The sequence below is a fragment of the Triturus cristatus genome, chromosome 5_1 (assembly GCF_964204655.1).
Source record: "Triturus cristatus chromosome 5_1, aTriCri1.1, whole genome shotgun sequence".
In the NCBI taxonomy this organism is placed as follows: Eukaryota; Metazoa; Chordata; class Amphibia; order Caudata; family Salamandridae; genus Triturus; species Triturus cristatus.
Genome location: NC_140587.1, coordinates 473,450,825 through 473,464,186, shown reverse-complemented (window position 1 = coordinate 473,464,186; position 13,362 = coordinate 473,450,825). Strand labels below are relative to the sequence as shown.

General features: G+C 45.6%; 1 protein-coding gene across 4 annotated transcripts in view; it reads left to right on the top strand.

Annotated features, from left to right (window-relative positions):
• The window catches only part of OSGIN2 (oxidative stress induced growth inhibitor family member 2), a 223,493-nt gene that overhangs the window by 120,056 nt on the left and 90,075 nt on the right, over positions 1-13,362 (top strand). The window lies entirely within an intron of this gene.

The following is a 13,362-nucleotide window of genomic DNA, read 5'->3' as shown; positions in this document are numbered from 1 at the left end:
GATTTTGTATTTAACATAGGATTTGGAAAATGTCTATTATATTCTGGACGTATTGGACGTATCGGGTCGTTAAAGTCTCTAGTATTATTATGGGGTCTTCCTCTACCTACATAAGCTATTGTTTCGACTCGTTCTGATTCTTGCTCCTCCTCCTCTTCTGATTCTACTCTGTCTGTTTCTCGTCTTTCTTTATGTATTCGTTCTACTTCCTTGCGGATCTTTCGACTCATGGCGATTATACACGCCTGTCTATCGTGTTTCTCTTCTGATATGTTCTGACCCCATTTTACAAGTCTTTGCATGGTATCGTGATCTGCCCCGGGCCTGTCTTGATTCCTAATTACACAATTTATGAAAAAACGTAGTAGTTGTCTTTGGACATCCACTTTCTGATATTCCATAGCTTCGTTAATACTTTCTGGACCTCGCCCTGTTTGGACAAAGCGATATATTTCGTCTAGGTGTTCACCCATTCCTGGTATCGTCATTAAATATAATGTAGCTCGTCTTATACGTAGTGATGATATGAGCAATTTATCCTGTCTACCTGGTACTGGGTCGTATCTACAATCCACAAGTTGTTCTTTAAACATGTCGGATGTCGCTAATTGGGGTGTACGTTGGAGTGCTAAATCTCTAAGGGTCTGTTTATTTCGCGGCGGGGTGGCAAACATGTCTGTCGTACCTCCTGTAGCACCATCTGAGGCGCTAGGCACGAAAGGATTCGTTGGACGTAGGATAGAAATTGTGGATGCGGGAAAAACTGTAGAAACGGACGGACCTGTGGGAACTTGCGTAGGAGTTTGTAGTTGCGGGGATACAGACGGATGCTCTTGGTGTTGAACACCATCGGCAAGCGGTATGTGCGGTATGGTATTAGCATACTCGGGAGCTACGTCATCTAAATAAGAGGAAAGGAAAACGTCCTTTGCTGTTTTGGGATGTGTTTTGGGATGTGCTTTTATCGGGAGCAATGGAGGAGTTAAATCCTTTGGTATTTCCGGGGTAGCCTTAGGTAACCCTTCGGCCAGAAGAGGATACATACCATTCATAAGAGTGTTTCTTTGTCTATCTGTTTGTTCTGTTTTTACTCGGGTACCTTCCTCAAGTAATAGATTTTCTCGGGTTTTATTTGAATTCTCTCTACCTTTCTCGTCCTGTCTGAGTGCTTTTTCTGTACGTCTGTATGATTCTTTACGCCATAATTCAATGGCATCTTTCTGTGACTGTCTGGCTTTCTTTTTCCATAATTCTTCTTCTACTCTCATGATGCAATCTGCATCCCAGGTCCCCGCTGCGGGCCATCTCTGACTTTCTGGTAATTCTTTGGTGTAGTCCACCCATAAATCAAGAAATAATACGGCATCTAGACCATGCTTATGATACATAAAGTATCCTGGAGTATCCCTAGGTGGAATGGGAACAGCTTCTTCGAGTACCCCTTTTCTGGTTTTGATCTGTCTTAGTTTCGAAAAGAGCGGCATTTTTTTTAGACCTTATTACTAGGACACACTTTATAAAACACAATAATGAACAGTCATTCACACCACAATGTATAGAACGTATTTAAACATTTAACATTTAACAGTTTTTAACGGACAATGATAACTAATAGAAAACTAGTTACTGACATAATACTGACACTAGATAATACTTATTTATATGCAAGACATACTATATATACTGCTAAACAGTACAGATACACTGCTGAAACAGTGCAGACCGGATTTGTGTACCCAAACCCGTCTTGACCGGCACAGACTATGTGCACGTAAAGTGCCTCCCCGGTAATGGTACTCACCGGGTAGCTCGGAACGGAAGGCCTCGGAACGGAACTGAAACTGGACCGGACTGGACTCGACTTGACTGGACTCGGAACTTCGGAACCTGGTGGGCCTCTGTATACCTCGGATCTTGCTCTCTCAGCTAGGCTCTGGTCGGGATACTTCGCACTTCTCACCGCCTCGTCTGGGTGTTGATCGCAGCCTCAGTCACCCCCGCTCGGCCGGAGGGAGATACAGGAAATCCTGCGGGTACGCGTAGTTGTCCGTTCAGCTGTGGCAGGAGACCGGGCCTGCAACGCACCGCCGGCGCGTGAGATGAGAAAGTGTCCCTATTCGGGCGCCAATTTATGTGGTAAATATTTCGTTACCGGTACTATTTTTTATGCGGTAAAGTCTATTAAGAATAACTCAGTAAATATAAGAGGCAGAATCCGTGGTATTAGAGGTTTTAAAAAGCTTTATTCCTATACAAAGGAACACAATTCGAATTGTGGGCCTTCTATTCCATCACCACGAAAGTTCAGGAAGGAAGGGCGCATATTTTATTGACAGATGAGCAGTTTTATAGAAAATGCATTACAGTGAAACAGATGCAAGAGGCGTAACAGCTGATAATACAGAAAAACTGTGCATACGTAACTAATAGAGGCGTAAACATGGGTGTAACTAAAATACGTCATTAAACATGATGTCACAAATGGGTGAATCCATAGAAGAATCCTGCAATGTCAGCAGAAATATTTGGCAGAGATGCGCGCGCAGCCGCATGACGTGTGTTTGACGTGCAACTAGAGGGTGAAGGGGACTTGACATTTAGCTCTACATGTGGAGACAGAAGTCTGGGGGTTATGTCAACCTAATCCCAAATCATATCTAGTATCCTATGTTTAAAGAACTGTGTTATCCAAAAGGAAAGGTCTCTAGGATAGAATCTATTCTATACTGACTGTTAGTGCGTGTACAAGCGTCTAAGTGTCTACACTAGATGCGAGGGGGTAGGAATATTCCATGGTAACGGGGCTATGAATTACTTGCATGAGGACAGCGAGGCCTGGCCCCTTTGCACGGTAGCTGGAGGAATGTTTACCTAAACTACTAGACAGGAATGCATCGGGTGAGGAGCGAAGCAGATAATCTTGAAGGTGAAATACAGTTTTTGGCAGGGAACAGGCTGGATCAGGCACCGTTAGCCGCGCAGGGAGTAGGACAAAGTTCATGGATACAGATGCAGGCTCAGACTGGAGCTTTCAGAGGCAGAAGACAGGAAAAGGCTTGATGACAGAATTCAGGGCCTACTCGCCTAAATCTGTAAAATGTGGAAAGTGAACCACATAAAGTCGGTGGCCTTTCATACTTAGGAATGAATATCTGACCCATTCATGGCGGATCTGAAAGAGGACATGTTGACGGTGGACGCACATATATTTGCGTCTTCGAAACTGGAGCAGGAGGGAACATACATGTACTCATAGCATGTACATGGAGCCGTTGGGGTCTACGATAGGGGACATAACTGATCACAAAATTCATATTTCCTCAAGGAGGCGACTGCGTTGACTTGTTTCATAGTCAGTTCGCTGTCGAAGATGATGCCTATGTGCGTGCGTGGTCTGATGGTGTGGGTGTCAGACCGAGTTCCGCTGGTCACCAGCTATAGTCCCAGAAGGAAGTGCTCTTCCTGAAGAGCAGTACTTCTGTCTTGTCAGAGTTGAGTTTGAGGCAGTTGTCTCACTTTAGTTTAGCTTTGTTGGTTATGGCATGGCTGAAGTTGGTTTTGGCATTGGAGGGGTACTCGATGAGCAAAAGGTTTATGTTGCGGCTGTCGGATCTGACGACTTATGCGAGGGGGGTCATGTAGATGTTGAACAATGTGGGGCTAAGGGATGATCCTTGGGGTACACTGCATATGATGTGATTGGGTTCAGAGGTGAAGGGAGGCAGCTGGATCCACTGTGTGAGTCCTGTAAGGAAAGAGGAGATCCACTTGAGGGCATTTTGTTGAATGCCGATGTTGTAGAGTCTGCCGATGAATGGGTGGTGGGAGACTGTGTTGAATGCAGCAAAGATGCTGTGGAGGATCAGGGCCACAGTTTCTCCGTCGTCGAAGAGAATTCTAATGTCATCTGTGACAGCATTCAGCGTGGTCTCAGTGCTGTGGTTGGCATGGAAACCTGATTGTGAGGCGTTGAGTAGATGCTTTTGTTCCAGGTATTCGGTGAGCTTTTGGTTGGTGGCTTTCTCGAGTCCTTTGGTTGGGTGAGGGAGCAGGGAGATCAGTCAGTCATTTTTGAGATCTCTGGGGTCAGCGGAGAGTTTCTTAAGGAGGGGCCTGATCTATGCTTCTTTCCATCTGTCTGGGAAGGCTGCTGTGGAGATGATTCTGGTGAGTTCCGTGTTGATAGGGTTGGTTCTGAGGTGGGGGCAGGGGTCGGTGAGCTCCCCGAAGTGAATAGAAGACATGATGGCTGAGGTGGTCTGTGTGGTGAGCAGAGACCAGGCGGTGATCATACAACTGGTGAGCGCTTGTTGGTTGAGGTCGAGAGCAGTGGTTTGGAGTTCGAAATTGTAGAAGGTGGCAATCTTGCTGTGGAAGTAGTCCGAGAGGATGTTGCAGAGTTCTTGGGAGGGGTAGATGTTGGGTTGGAGAATTCCTTGAGTATTTTGAAGAGCTCCTTCGTGTGTTTGGTTGCAGTATCAATGCGGGCTGTGATGGCTGCTTTCATGGCTTCCTTGATGTGTAGGTGGTAGTAGCTGAGGGCTGTTTTGTGAGCGTCTCTATCAGAGGGGTTCCTTGTTTTGCCATTGTCTTTCGAATCAGTAACAGTTGTGCGTGGTGCTCCTGAGCTCTGGGGTATACCAGCTGGCTTGTTTTGAGGTATTGTTGTTTTTTTGCTGGTTTCAATGGGATGACTCTGTCGGCGCATCCATGCGGAGAAATTCTGGATAGCCAGGTCAAGTTCTGATGAAGCTTCGGGTTGGGTGGTCCTGAGGGCTTCTGCCCACTGTGTCTCAGTTACCTTACCCCAGCTGCGGTGGGAGGAGTTGTGATGCTTGGAGATGGTGTGCTGAGCATCAGAAATGGTAAAGTGGACGATGGCATGGTCGGACCAGGTGAGTTGTGTGATATTGCTGAATTTGATTCTGTCGTTGGAGGTGAAGATGGAGTGGAATGTGTGTCTGACTTGGTTTTGTGCATGGGTTTGGTGACCATTTGAGTGAGGCCATTGTTGTTCAGGTTATCCAAGAGGGTGATGGGGTTGGCGTTGTTTTGGTTGTCGACGTGGAAATTGAGGTTGCCGAGTAGGACGTAGTGGCGGGAGTTGATGACTAGAGGTCGATGAGGTTGGAGATGGCATTGCAGAAAGCATTTGAGGTCCAGGGGGACTGTATATGAAGGCGCCTTTTATCGTGATATTGGTGTCAGTCTGTAGTTTGAAGTTGAGGTGTTCCATGAGAGGCGTGGGGTCTTTGTTGGTGGCAGTGCATGGGATGGTTTCCTTGAAGATGACGTTGATCCCCCCGCCGTGTTTGTTGGAGCAGTCTCAATTTATCATCTTGTATCCATCGGGTGTTGTGGTGGCGATGTCAGGGTTCGGGGAGAAGTTGAGCCATGTTTCGGTCATCAAGGCAACGTCCGGGGAGAGGGGTGATGATGGTGTTTCAGATTTCCGTGGCATGTTTGCAGAGGGAACAGGCATTGAGCATGATGCATTAGAGCAGTTTTGGGTTGTTCATGGTTTTCTGGGCAGCAGCAGCACTGGATCCAGTGTGGGCTGGTGGTCCCATGTTGAAGGAGAAATGGCAGTGGCAGCATGTGAAGGGTCCTTTGGTTGATCGCAGGGAGGATGTAGAGCAGCTGTTGTTTCGGCATGCGGGGTTTAGTGCCAGGAGCTCTTCTGCAGTGTAGGGGCGGATGATGGGAGGGCCATGTGCCCTAGCACTGGGCATGGTCCTGGTGCAGACGGGCATGCCATTGGTGAGCCAGCGGCACGGCCACATAGCGGCCCCATAAGTAGGCCTGGGAGGTGCTTGGGGCTGGCAGGATGGGTGGGAATCAGTGGGAGAGCAGGAGCTGGAAAAAAACGACTGGAGTCAGTGGGGGATGAAAGCCACAACTGCCCAAAACGAACTAACCCTACACAGAAGGACCAAATTGGCCTGAGGGCAAACAAATAAACAAATAAAAATCAGAAAAATAGCACTAGAAATGCGCCACAAACAAAACAATGTAATTGACAATGAAAATGAGCCGGTGAGACCGAACCAGGAGGGCCTCAAGGGCTGAAACCAAGGTGTCGTCCTCGTAATGATGGAACTAAGCAGCTTGCCAGGGGGAGCGGCGCACAAGACCAAGGGCCAAGGGTATAGGGTGGCAAGGGCTTTTTCAGGGTTTTAGGTTGGATATAGGGTAGTAAGGCTGTTTTTAGGGTCTAGAGGTGGGTAAAGGTTAAGGCTATTTTTAGGGCTTAGGAGTGGGTAAGGGTATAGGGAGGTAATGGTATTTTTCAGGAGTAGGTAGGGGTGTAGGGTGGTAAGGGTATTTATAGAGTGTAGGGGTGGGTAAAGGTATAGGGTGGCAAAGGTAGCTTTGGGGTTTAAGGGTGGATAAAGCTGTAGGGGTAAGGGAATTTTTAGGAGTTTGGATTGAGTAGGGGTATTGAATGGTAAGGGTATTTTTAGGGATGGGTAAGGGTATAGGATGGTAAGGATCGTTTTAGCGTTTAGTGTCGGTGAGGGTATTTTTAACGTTTAGGGGTGGGTAGGGGCATAGGGTGCTAAGTGTATTTTTAGGGCGTAGGGGTGAGTAGGGGTATAGGATGGTAAAGTTAATTTTAAAAAGATGGAGCTTGGGGGGTTACCCCAATACAGAAAAACATTATTATTAATTTTAAATAAAGATAGGGGGAGACAGAGAAAGAGAGAGTTCTCTTAACTACACTTCCCTTGCACGATAAAGGCATGCATTGTAAAGGATGTGTGGTAAAGGCATGCGTTGTAAAGTCCTACAACCCCGTGGTTCTGACAGTGCGGTTTGATGTTCCGTGTGATGATTGGTCTGAATGATGTATGTGTATTATTGGAAAAACAAAAACTTTGAAACCACATTGTAGGAAACCAAATCATGGAAATACAATTTAAAGGTAAATTAAAAATGAATGGAAACATTTTAAATGTCACATAATTTTAAAGCAAACTCCAAACTTGCATTTAACTTGTGTGCAGGACAGGGGTAGTAAGGGGTTTTGGGTTGAGAGATGGGCGGCGTTTAGGGGCGATGAGGGATTTTTAGGGATTAGGGATGGGTAGAGTTCAGGCGTAGGAAAGGGTTTTTACCATTCAGGGATGTGTGGCATTTAGGGTGTTGCAGGTTTTTTAGGGATCAGGAATGGATGGAGTTTTAGAGGTGCTAACGGGTTTGTAGGGCTCATGAATGAGTGGAGTTTAGGGGTGGTGAGGGTTTTTTAGAATTCAGGGATGAATGATGTTTAGGGTCGGTGAGGTGGTTTTAAGGAGATTGGTGGGGTTAAGGCATAGAAAAGGGTTTTAGGGTTCAGGAATGGTTGGAGTTTAGGGATCAGAGATGAGTATAATTTAACTGTGGTGAGGGTTTTTTAGGGTACAGGATTGGGTGGAAGTTAGGAGTAGAAAGGTCTTTTAGGGTTTGGGATGAGTGCAGTTTATGGGTCAGGGTTGTGTGCAGCTGCGGCTTAGTGAGAAAGTTTTTTAGGTGGCTGAGAGAGATTGTGTTTAGGAGCTATGAGGGGTCAGGGGTGAATAGTGTTTAGGGGTGGTGAGGGGCTAGAGAACTAAAAACACCCCAAGTAATTGATAGTGTAAAATCTATAAATCTGAAATAATGTCCGCTGAAGTTAAACACTGAAATAAATATCTCTAACAAAAGGGTTTTTAAAGTAAGACCTGCAACCATTGTATTCATACCATAAAAAATGTGCTTGCATAAGCCAATTTTAGAAAAAAATACATTTTATGAATTGGTTTCTATGAAATGGTAAATGCCATTCATCATGCAAATTTCAGGTAAACAGTTTAGGTGAAATGGTTTCTCAGTAATTGTATGTCATGAAATTGTTTTTCGATGAAATTTCATACAGCTTGTACCATTAGGCATTGGCTAATCATGGAGATTTCTGTGCGGCTAGGCCATGTCTGATTCTGCTTCCAGTACTCTGTATGGATTACTTTGATATTTCACTCTTTCCAATATAGTCTTATAACAGTAGTTGACGATTTTGTGTGTCTTGCATTTTTTTTTTAAAGAACAAGAAAGGTTGTAAGCGGTGAGAGAATACCTAAGGGATTTTCTTACGAGGGCTGACTGTTAATAGAATGACCCTGATGAAGAACAGAGTATGGAGATGTGCATGAATACAGCACTAACCAAACAGAAGCAGCAACAAATGAGCACCATGCACTTTTGTTCCACATTTTGAAAACATTGAACTCTGATAATCTCTTCCATGTCAGCAACAAGACAACTTTTGGTAGACCAAAATTCAGTTTACTACAAAGATGGGTTCTACTCCCCACTTATATCGTCCAAAATATAATTGTTGGCCAAAAACTGTATTACACTATTAGAATAATAGCCAACTCCATGGCCCCAATTATTGTTATCTGAAGTTTCTTCTCATCAATTCCTTCTGTCGTAAAAGGTTCCTGCTGTGAAGAAGTGCACCACTTGATTTATTTTCGAGGACCATAACCTCATGTTAATGTCCACAGTTGCTTATTAGCCCAGTTTTCCAGAAAAAGGAAATTGGGTCTTATAATTCCATTCTTTAATTTCCCAAGGCAAAACCCCTTCCAACTTTCCCTGCTGCTCCCTTTGTAGAACTGATGCCCTTCTGCTAGTAACCTTTTCGTTCCTTACGAAAAAGGACACTAAGGGGCATATGTATGAACGTCTGTGTTTGTGATTCTCAAAATGCAATTTTTAGCGAATTGCATTTTGAGAATCGCAAACGCGATGTAAATAAAAAATTGCTATTAAATTGCGATTCTCAAAAATCCGCAGAACTACACTGCGACACCGCAATTAGCGATTCCTTATTTGCGAATTCGCAAATAAAGAATCGCAAAAATAGGGGATCTGCAATTCAGGTGCAGCTTGATGACATCACACCCAGGAAGTGGGACTGCCCATGCTGCACCTGATTGCCTGAGGCTGAGTCAGAGTCTGTGAGGCGAGGCAGAGAACTGAGCACTGCATTTTCAAACATTTCCAATGGATCCCCAGGAGAAAGAGAAGGACAAAGACAAGGAGGAGGCTGGGAGAAAGAGAAAGCAGAAGTTCAGCGAGAGGGAGCAGGAGGTGCTGATAATAGAGGAGATGGTACACAGCCATGAATTATTATTCGGGGAAAAATCACTCCATGTCCCAGAGTACAGAAAGAGGAAAATATGGTTGGACATCCAGACAAAGGTAAATGCCATTGGTGTGACCCAGCGCTCTGTGGAGGACCTGAGAAAGAGATGGTACGACATGCGCTCCAGGTCCAAGGAGAAGGTGGCAACCAGGCTGGCAGAGGCTAAGAACACTGGTGTGGGAATACCAACTGCAATAGAGTCAACACCCCTCGAGGAATTGGTGGAGTCCACCCTTCATCCTGAGAGTGTCAGTGTTGTGGCCAACATTGACAGCTCTGACCCTGCAAACACCAGCCAAGGTAAGATGCATGCCAAATCCAGCCTCACACATCACCATCCCATTCACACACTCATGAATGCACCAACTACAGAGTATATATGCTACTCCAGTATACTTTTCTCCAGCACACACAGCAATGCATCATGGGAGATGTAGTCAGATACATCATACTGTGGGGCAATAAGACACCGCAATGTAGAAGCAGTATGAGAAATTCAGTTCAGGCCAAAAGCGCTAGACAGCAGTTAGCAAACACAAACTGAGAAAACGTTATTCATTGAGAAATCCAGATCATGACACAAAATCAAAATGTGCCTTTTCATTCACAGCACCACCTGAAACACAGGATGACAGTGCAGGAGCTGAGGAGGCCGCACATACGGAGTAGCAGGCAGGGCAGGAGGACACCGATGATAAAGCACAGACCACTCCTGTCCCACCAAGAAAGCGTACCATTGTGCCCCCACTGCCACTTTTAGAGGCAGAAACACAGTCCGTAGGGGAGGATGATGCCCAGGCTGAGCCAGGCCAGCGTGCAGCACAGGTCCAGGAACAGCACACTCTGCAACATAGTGAGGAAAGATCTAGAGACGCAGGCCAAGGGGGAGCACCAGCATTGCTGCTGCAGATGATGAACACACTGTGTTTGCTGGACTGGAAGGCAGCATGGTGATGATACAGCACCTGCAAACAAGATCGATGCGGCCAATTCACCGGCAGCTGGTCTCAGTAAACCATAACCTACGTGACATGAGGGAGGGCATCAGGGACATGACAGGTGCAATCAGAGTACTGTGTGCCACAATGAAGCAAGAGCAGGCAGCCAGATGCAGGGAGAAACAACGTCTCTACAGCCGTTTGGACACCTACAGCAAGGCGGTGAACCGCCTGTGCACTGCCACGACCCTGCTGTCACGTCGCTCCGTGAGCATGCAAGTGGAGATGGCCCACTGCAGCCAGGATGTGGCCAAAGGCCTGGTGCAGCTCACCACTGCTGTGGAACAGCTGCTGACAGGACTCCTGGGCTCAGGGGATAGCGAGGAGCTGTACCCCACCAGTTCCCGAAACCAGACGGCGCAGTGTGAGACGGGGCACAACACCTGAGGAGTCAAGGGAGGGCAGTCAGCACCATGAGCGTGCGCCAGCAGGCCGTTCCCGGAAGAGATGAACTGCCATCACTGAGGATAGCAAATGGGTGAAGCAACCCATTACATCTGGACTTGTGACTCGCCTACATACCTGCACTGTGGCGTTAACATGTGCAACATCTAGTGACACTCATGATGCGTCTGTCAGGCTGTGTGACTAACATTATCCTGCTGCTAAAAGATTGATTAAACACAGTCCTGCACCAAAACATCTTTTGCAGTGTGTCATTATTTCTCACCTAGAAATAGTTCTGTGTGATTTAATCACATCTCTGTCGTCCAGCACCTGGCCCAACTCCAACTGCTGGTCTGCAAGGCGGACCTGGGCCCTAATCCTCAGAAGCATCTGTATCAGTAAGTTCTACTGGAATACCTTTTTTCGTAGCTATGTTGTGGAGCATTGCACAGGTAGCCACAATCTTGCAGCAGGTCTCTGGGCTGTATTGTAGTGCTCCTCTGCTTTTATGCAGGCAGCGGAACTGGCTCTTTAGTATCCCAAATGTCCGCTCAATTACACAGCGCGTAGATTTGTGTGCGCAATTAAATCTCCTCTCCTTTGCATTGGCTGGATTGAGGTATGGTGTCAGGATGAAGTCCCGCACTGCATATGCACTGTAACCTACAGGATTGAAAACAAGAGGTAAGTTACTGTCCTCCCACCCCAGACTTTTACTGTATGTTAGAATGTTTGACATTCATTTATCTAGCAGGTAGCCCTCACCAAACCCGCCAGCATTGAGACGTCTGTATATCCCACTATGTCTAAAGATAAATGAGTTGCGAGTACTGCCAGGCTATTTTGCTACAATATCATTGATGATATATTTTCGGTTCCTGAATACATATTCATTGTTTGATGGGAGTGAGAGGGCCACATGGGTTCCATCTATGCAGTCAATTACGTGGGGGAATTGTGCAATCTGGTAGAAGTCCTGTTTTGTTTGCTGTAATGCCTGTTGTGTGCTGCGGAATTGTATGTGATGTTGTAGCCTCTGTACCATTGCATTCAGGAATGCATGGAAGAAGCGCGACAGGCAGCTCTGGGAGACCCCACCTGCTGCAGCTATCACCCCTTAAACTCCCTGATGCCAGTAGGTGCAGTGAGCAAAGGACTTGCACATGGGTTGGAATTGTTTGGGTCCTAGGTGTTGGGTGTTCCAGCAGGGGTTTCAGCTCCTCTATCAGGTACATAATGGTGGCTGAGTCCAGCTTATACTTCTCATGGATCTCCTCGTCAGTCTGCTGGAACAGAGTGATGCACACTCTGAAGATCCGTTCCTGTCGCCTCCTTCTCTGTGCTGCAGCCCGAATTCACAGCCTCCTGGCTATCACATACAGGGCTGCCATTGTGGAAGTCCCTGTTGCATTCTTGGCTTGTTTAAATAGGTTGCACCTGGTTACCATCTGCTTTGAGTTGGTGGTAAAATCAATGTGCACAATTGCGAATTTCACAGAATCGCAATTTGCAATTTTTTTCATACATTGATTTGCGAATTCCCATTTTGCGATTTCTCTATTTGCGATAATCGCAGGTTGCGTGTCGCAGGTTGCGTGTCACAGGTTGCGAATTCGCAATGAAAATTTGCAGATTTCGGGCCTCGCAAAATAGGTATTCGCTAAATTTGCGAATTTCTATTATGCGATGCGAACATATGTCATACATAGCACAAGTTTATTTTGCGGTCGCAAACACAGTTTTTTGCGATTCGCAGTGTTTGCGATAGCAATATCGCTTGATACATATGCCCCTAAAATAATTCTTCTAATGGGTACCACTGAAAAAATGTAAATTTATGCCACAAGCTACCAAAACTATCCCCTTGCTAGTTCTCTTTAAATGAGCTGAAATGTCTTTTGTATAAACGTCTCTTCTGTTTTTGATCTAGATTCAGCTAATAGCTTACCCTCGATGGCCAACCTCTGCCTTCTCTGTTATTTTCACATGCATATTGGTTAAGTTATTTCTCCTACACCTAATAATTTAACAAAACGGTCTTCTCCGTAGATCTATTGGAATGTTATGCTTTTGGCTTGCCCTGATGCATCATATGTCCTTCTCTTGTTGTAAGATGTCCTGCAACATTGATCTATGCTTGAATCTCTGTAAAACACTTTTGTTACTCATAGGGCCTGATCCACACAACAAAGAATGACAAATAGTGAAATAAATAGGAGGGAGACTCCTGAGGACTCCCCACACTAACCGAAGTAATGAGTAGCCCATCTCTCTCTGGCCAGCAAGTCATCTTGCCCAGGCAAGTTTTTATTTCCAATAAATACCACATGTTGGTGCTTTTTGCACTTTTTGCTGAGCCATCTTTGTATATGGTCGACATGCTCCAGTTGGTCTGACCTCCTAGACGTAGGAATTCCTTGAAAGTTTGATCTCATGACTCTGGTCATTGAGAAGTAATATGCTGAAGTGTTGCGATTCACCCTCCATCACCATCATTAGCCCTTCTCTGAGCAGCCCAATTCATTTAGCTTTTTATTGTCACTTCATGGTCCCAGTTAGTTATTCTAACTAGTTATCTTGCTTACGTTGCCCTTGATCATATTATTTTATGCCAACACATGTGCCCACCTTTCTTTCATAAGCCCTTGCAAACATGTTTCCTCTCCCTGTACCCCAAATCACACTTAGAACAAAAAATAAAGTGATTGAAAGAATTCTTGAATTAATTTCAGCCTCTGGCAATCACTCAAGACCACATTCCAGTCCATTGTTTTTCACTCACCGTGCCACTCTACACAGAGACCA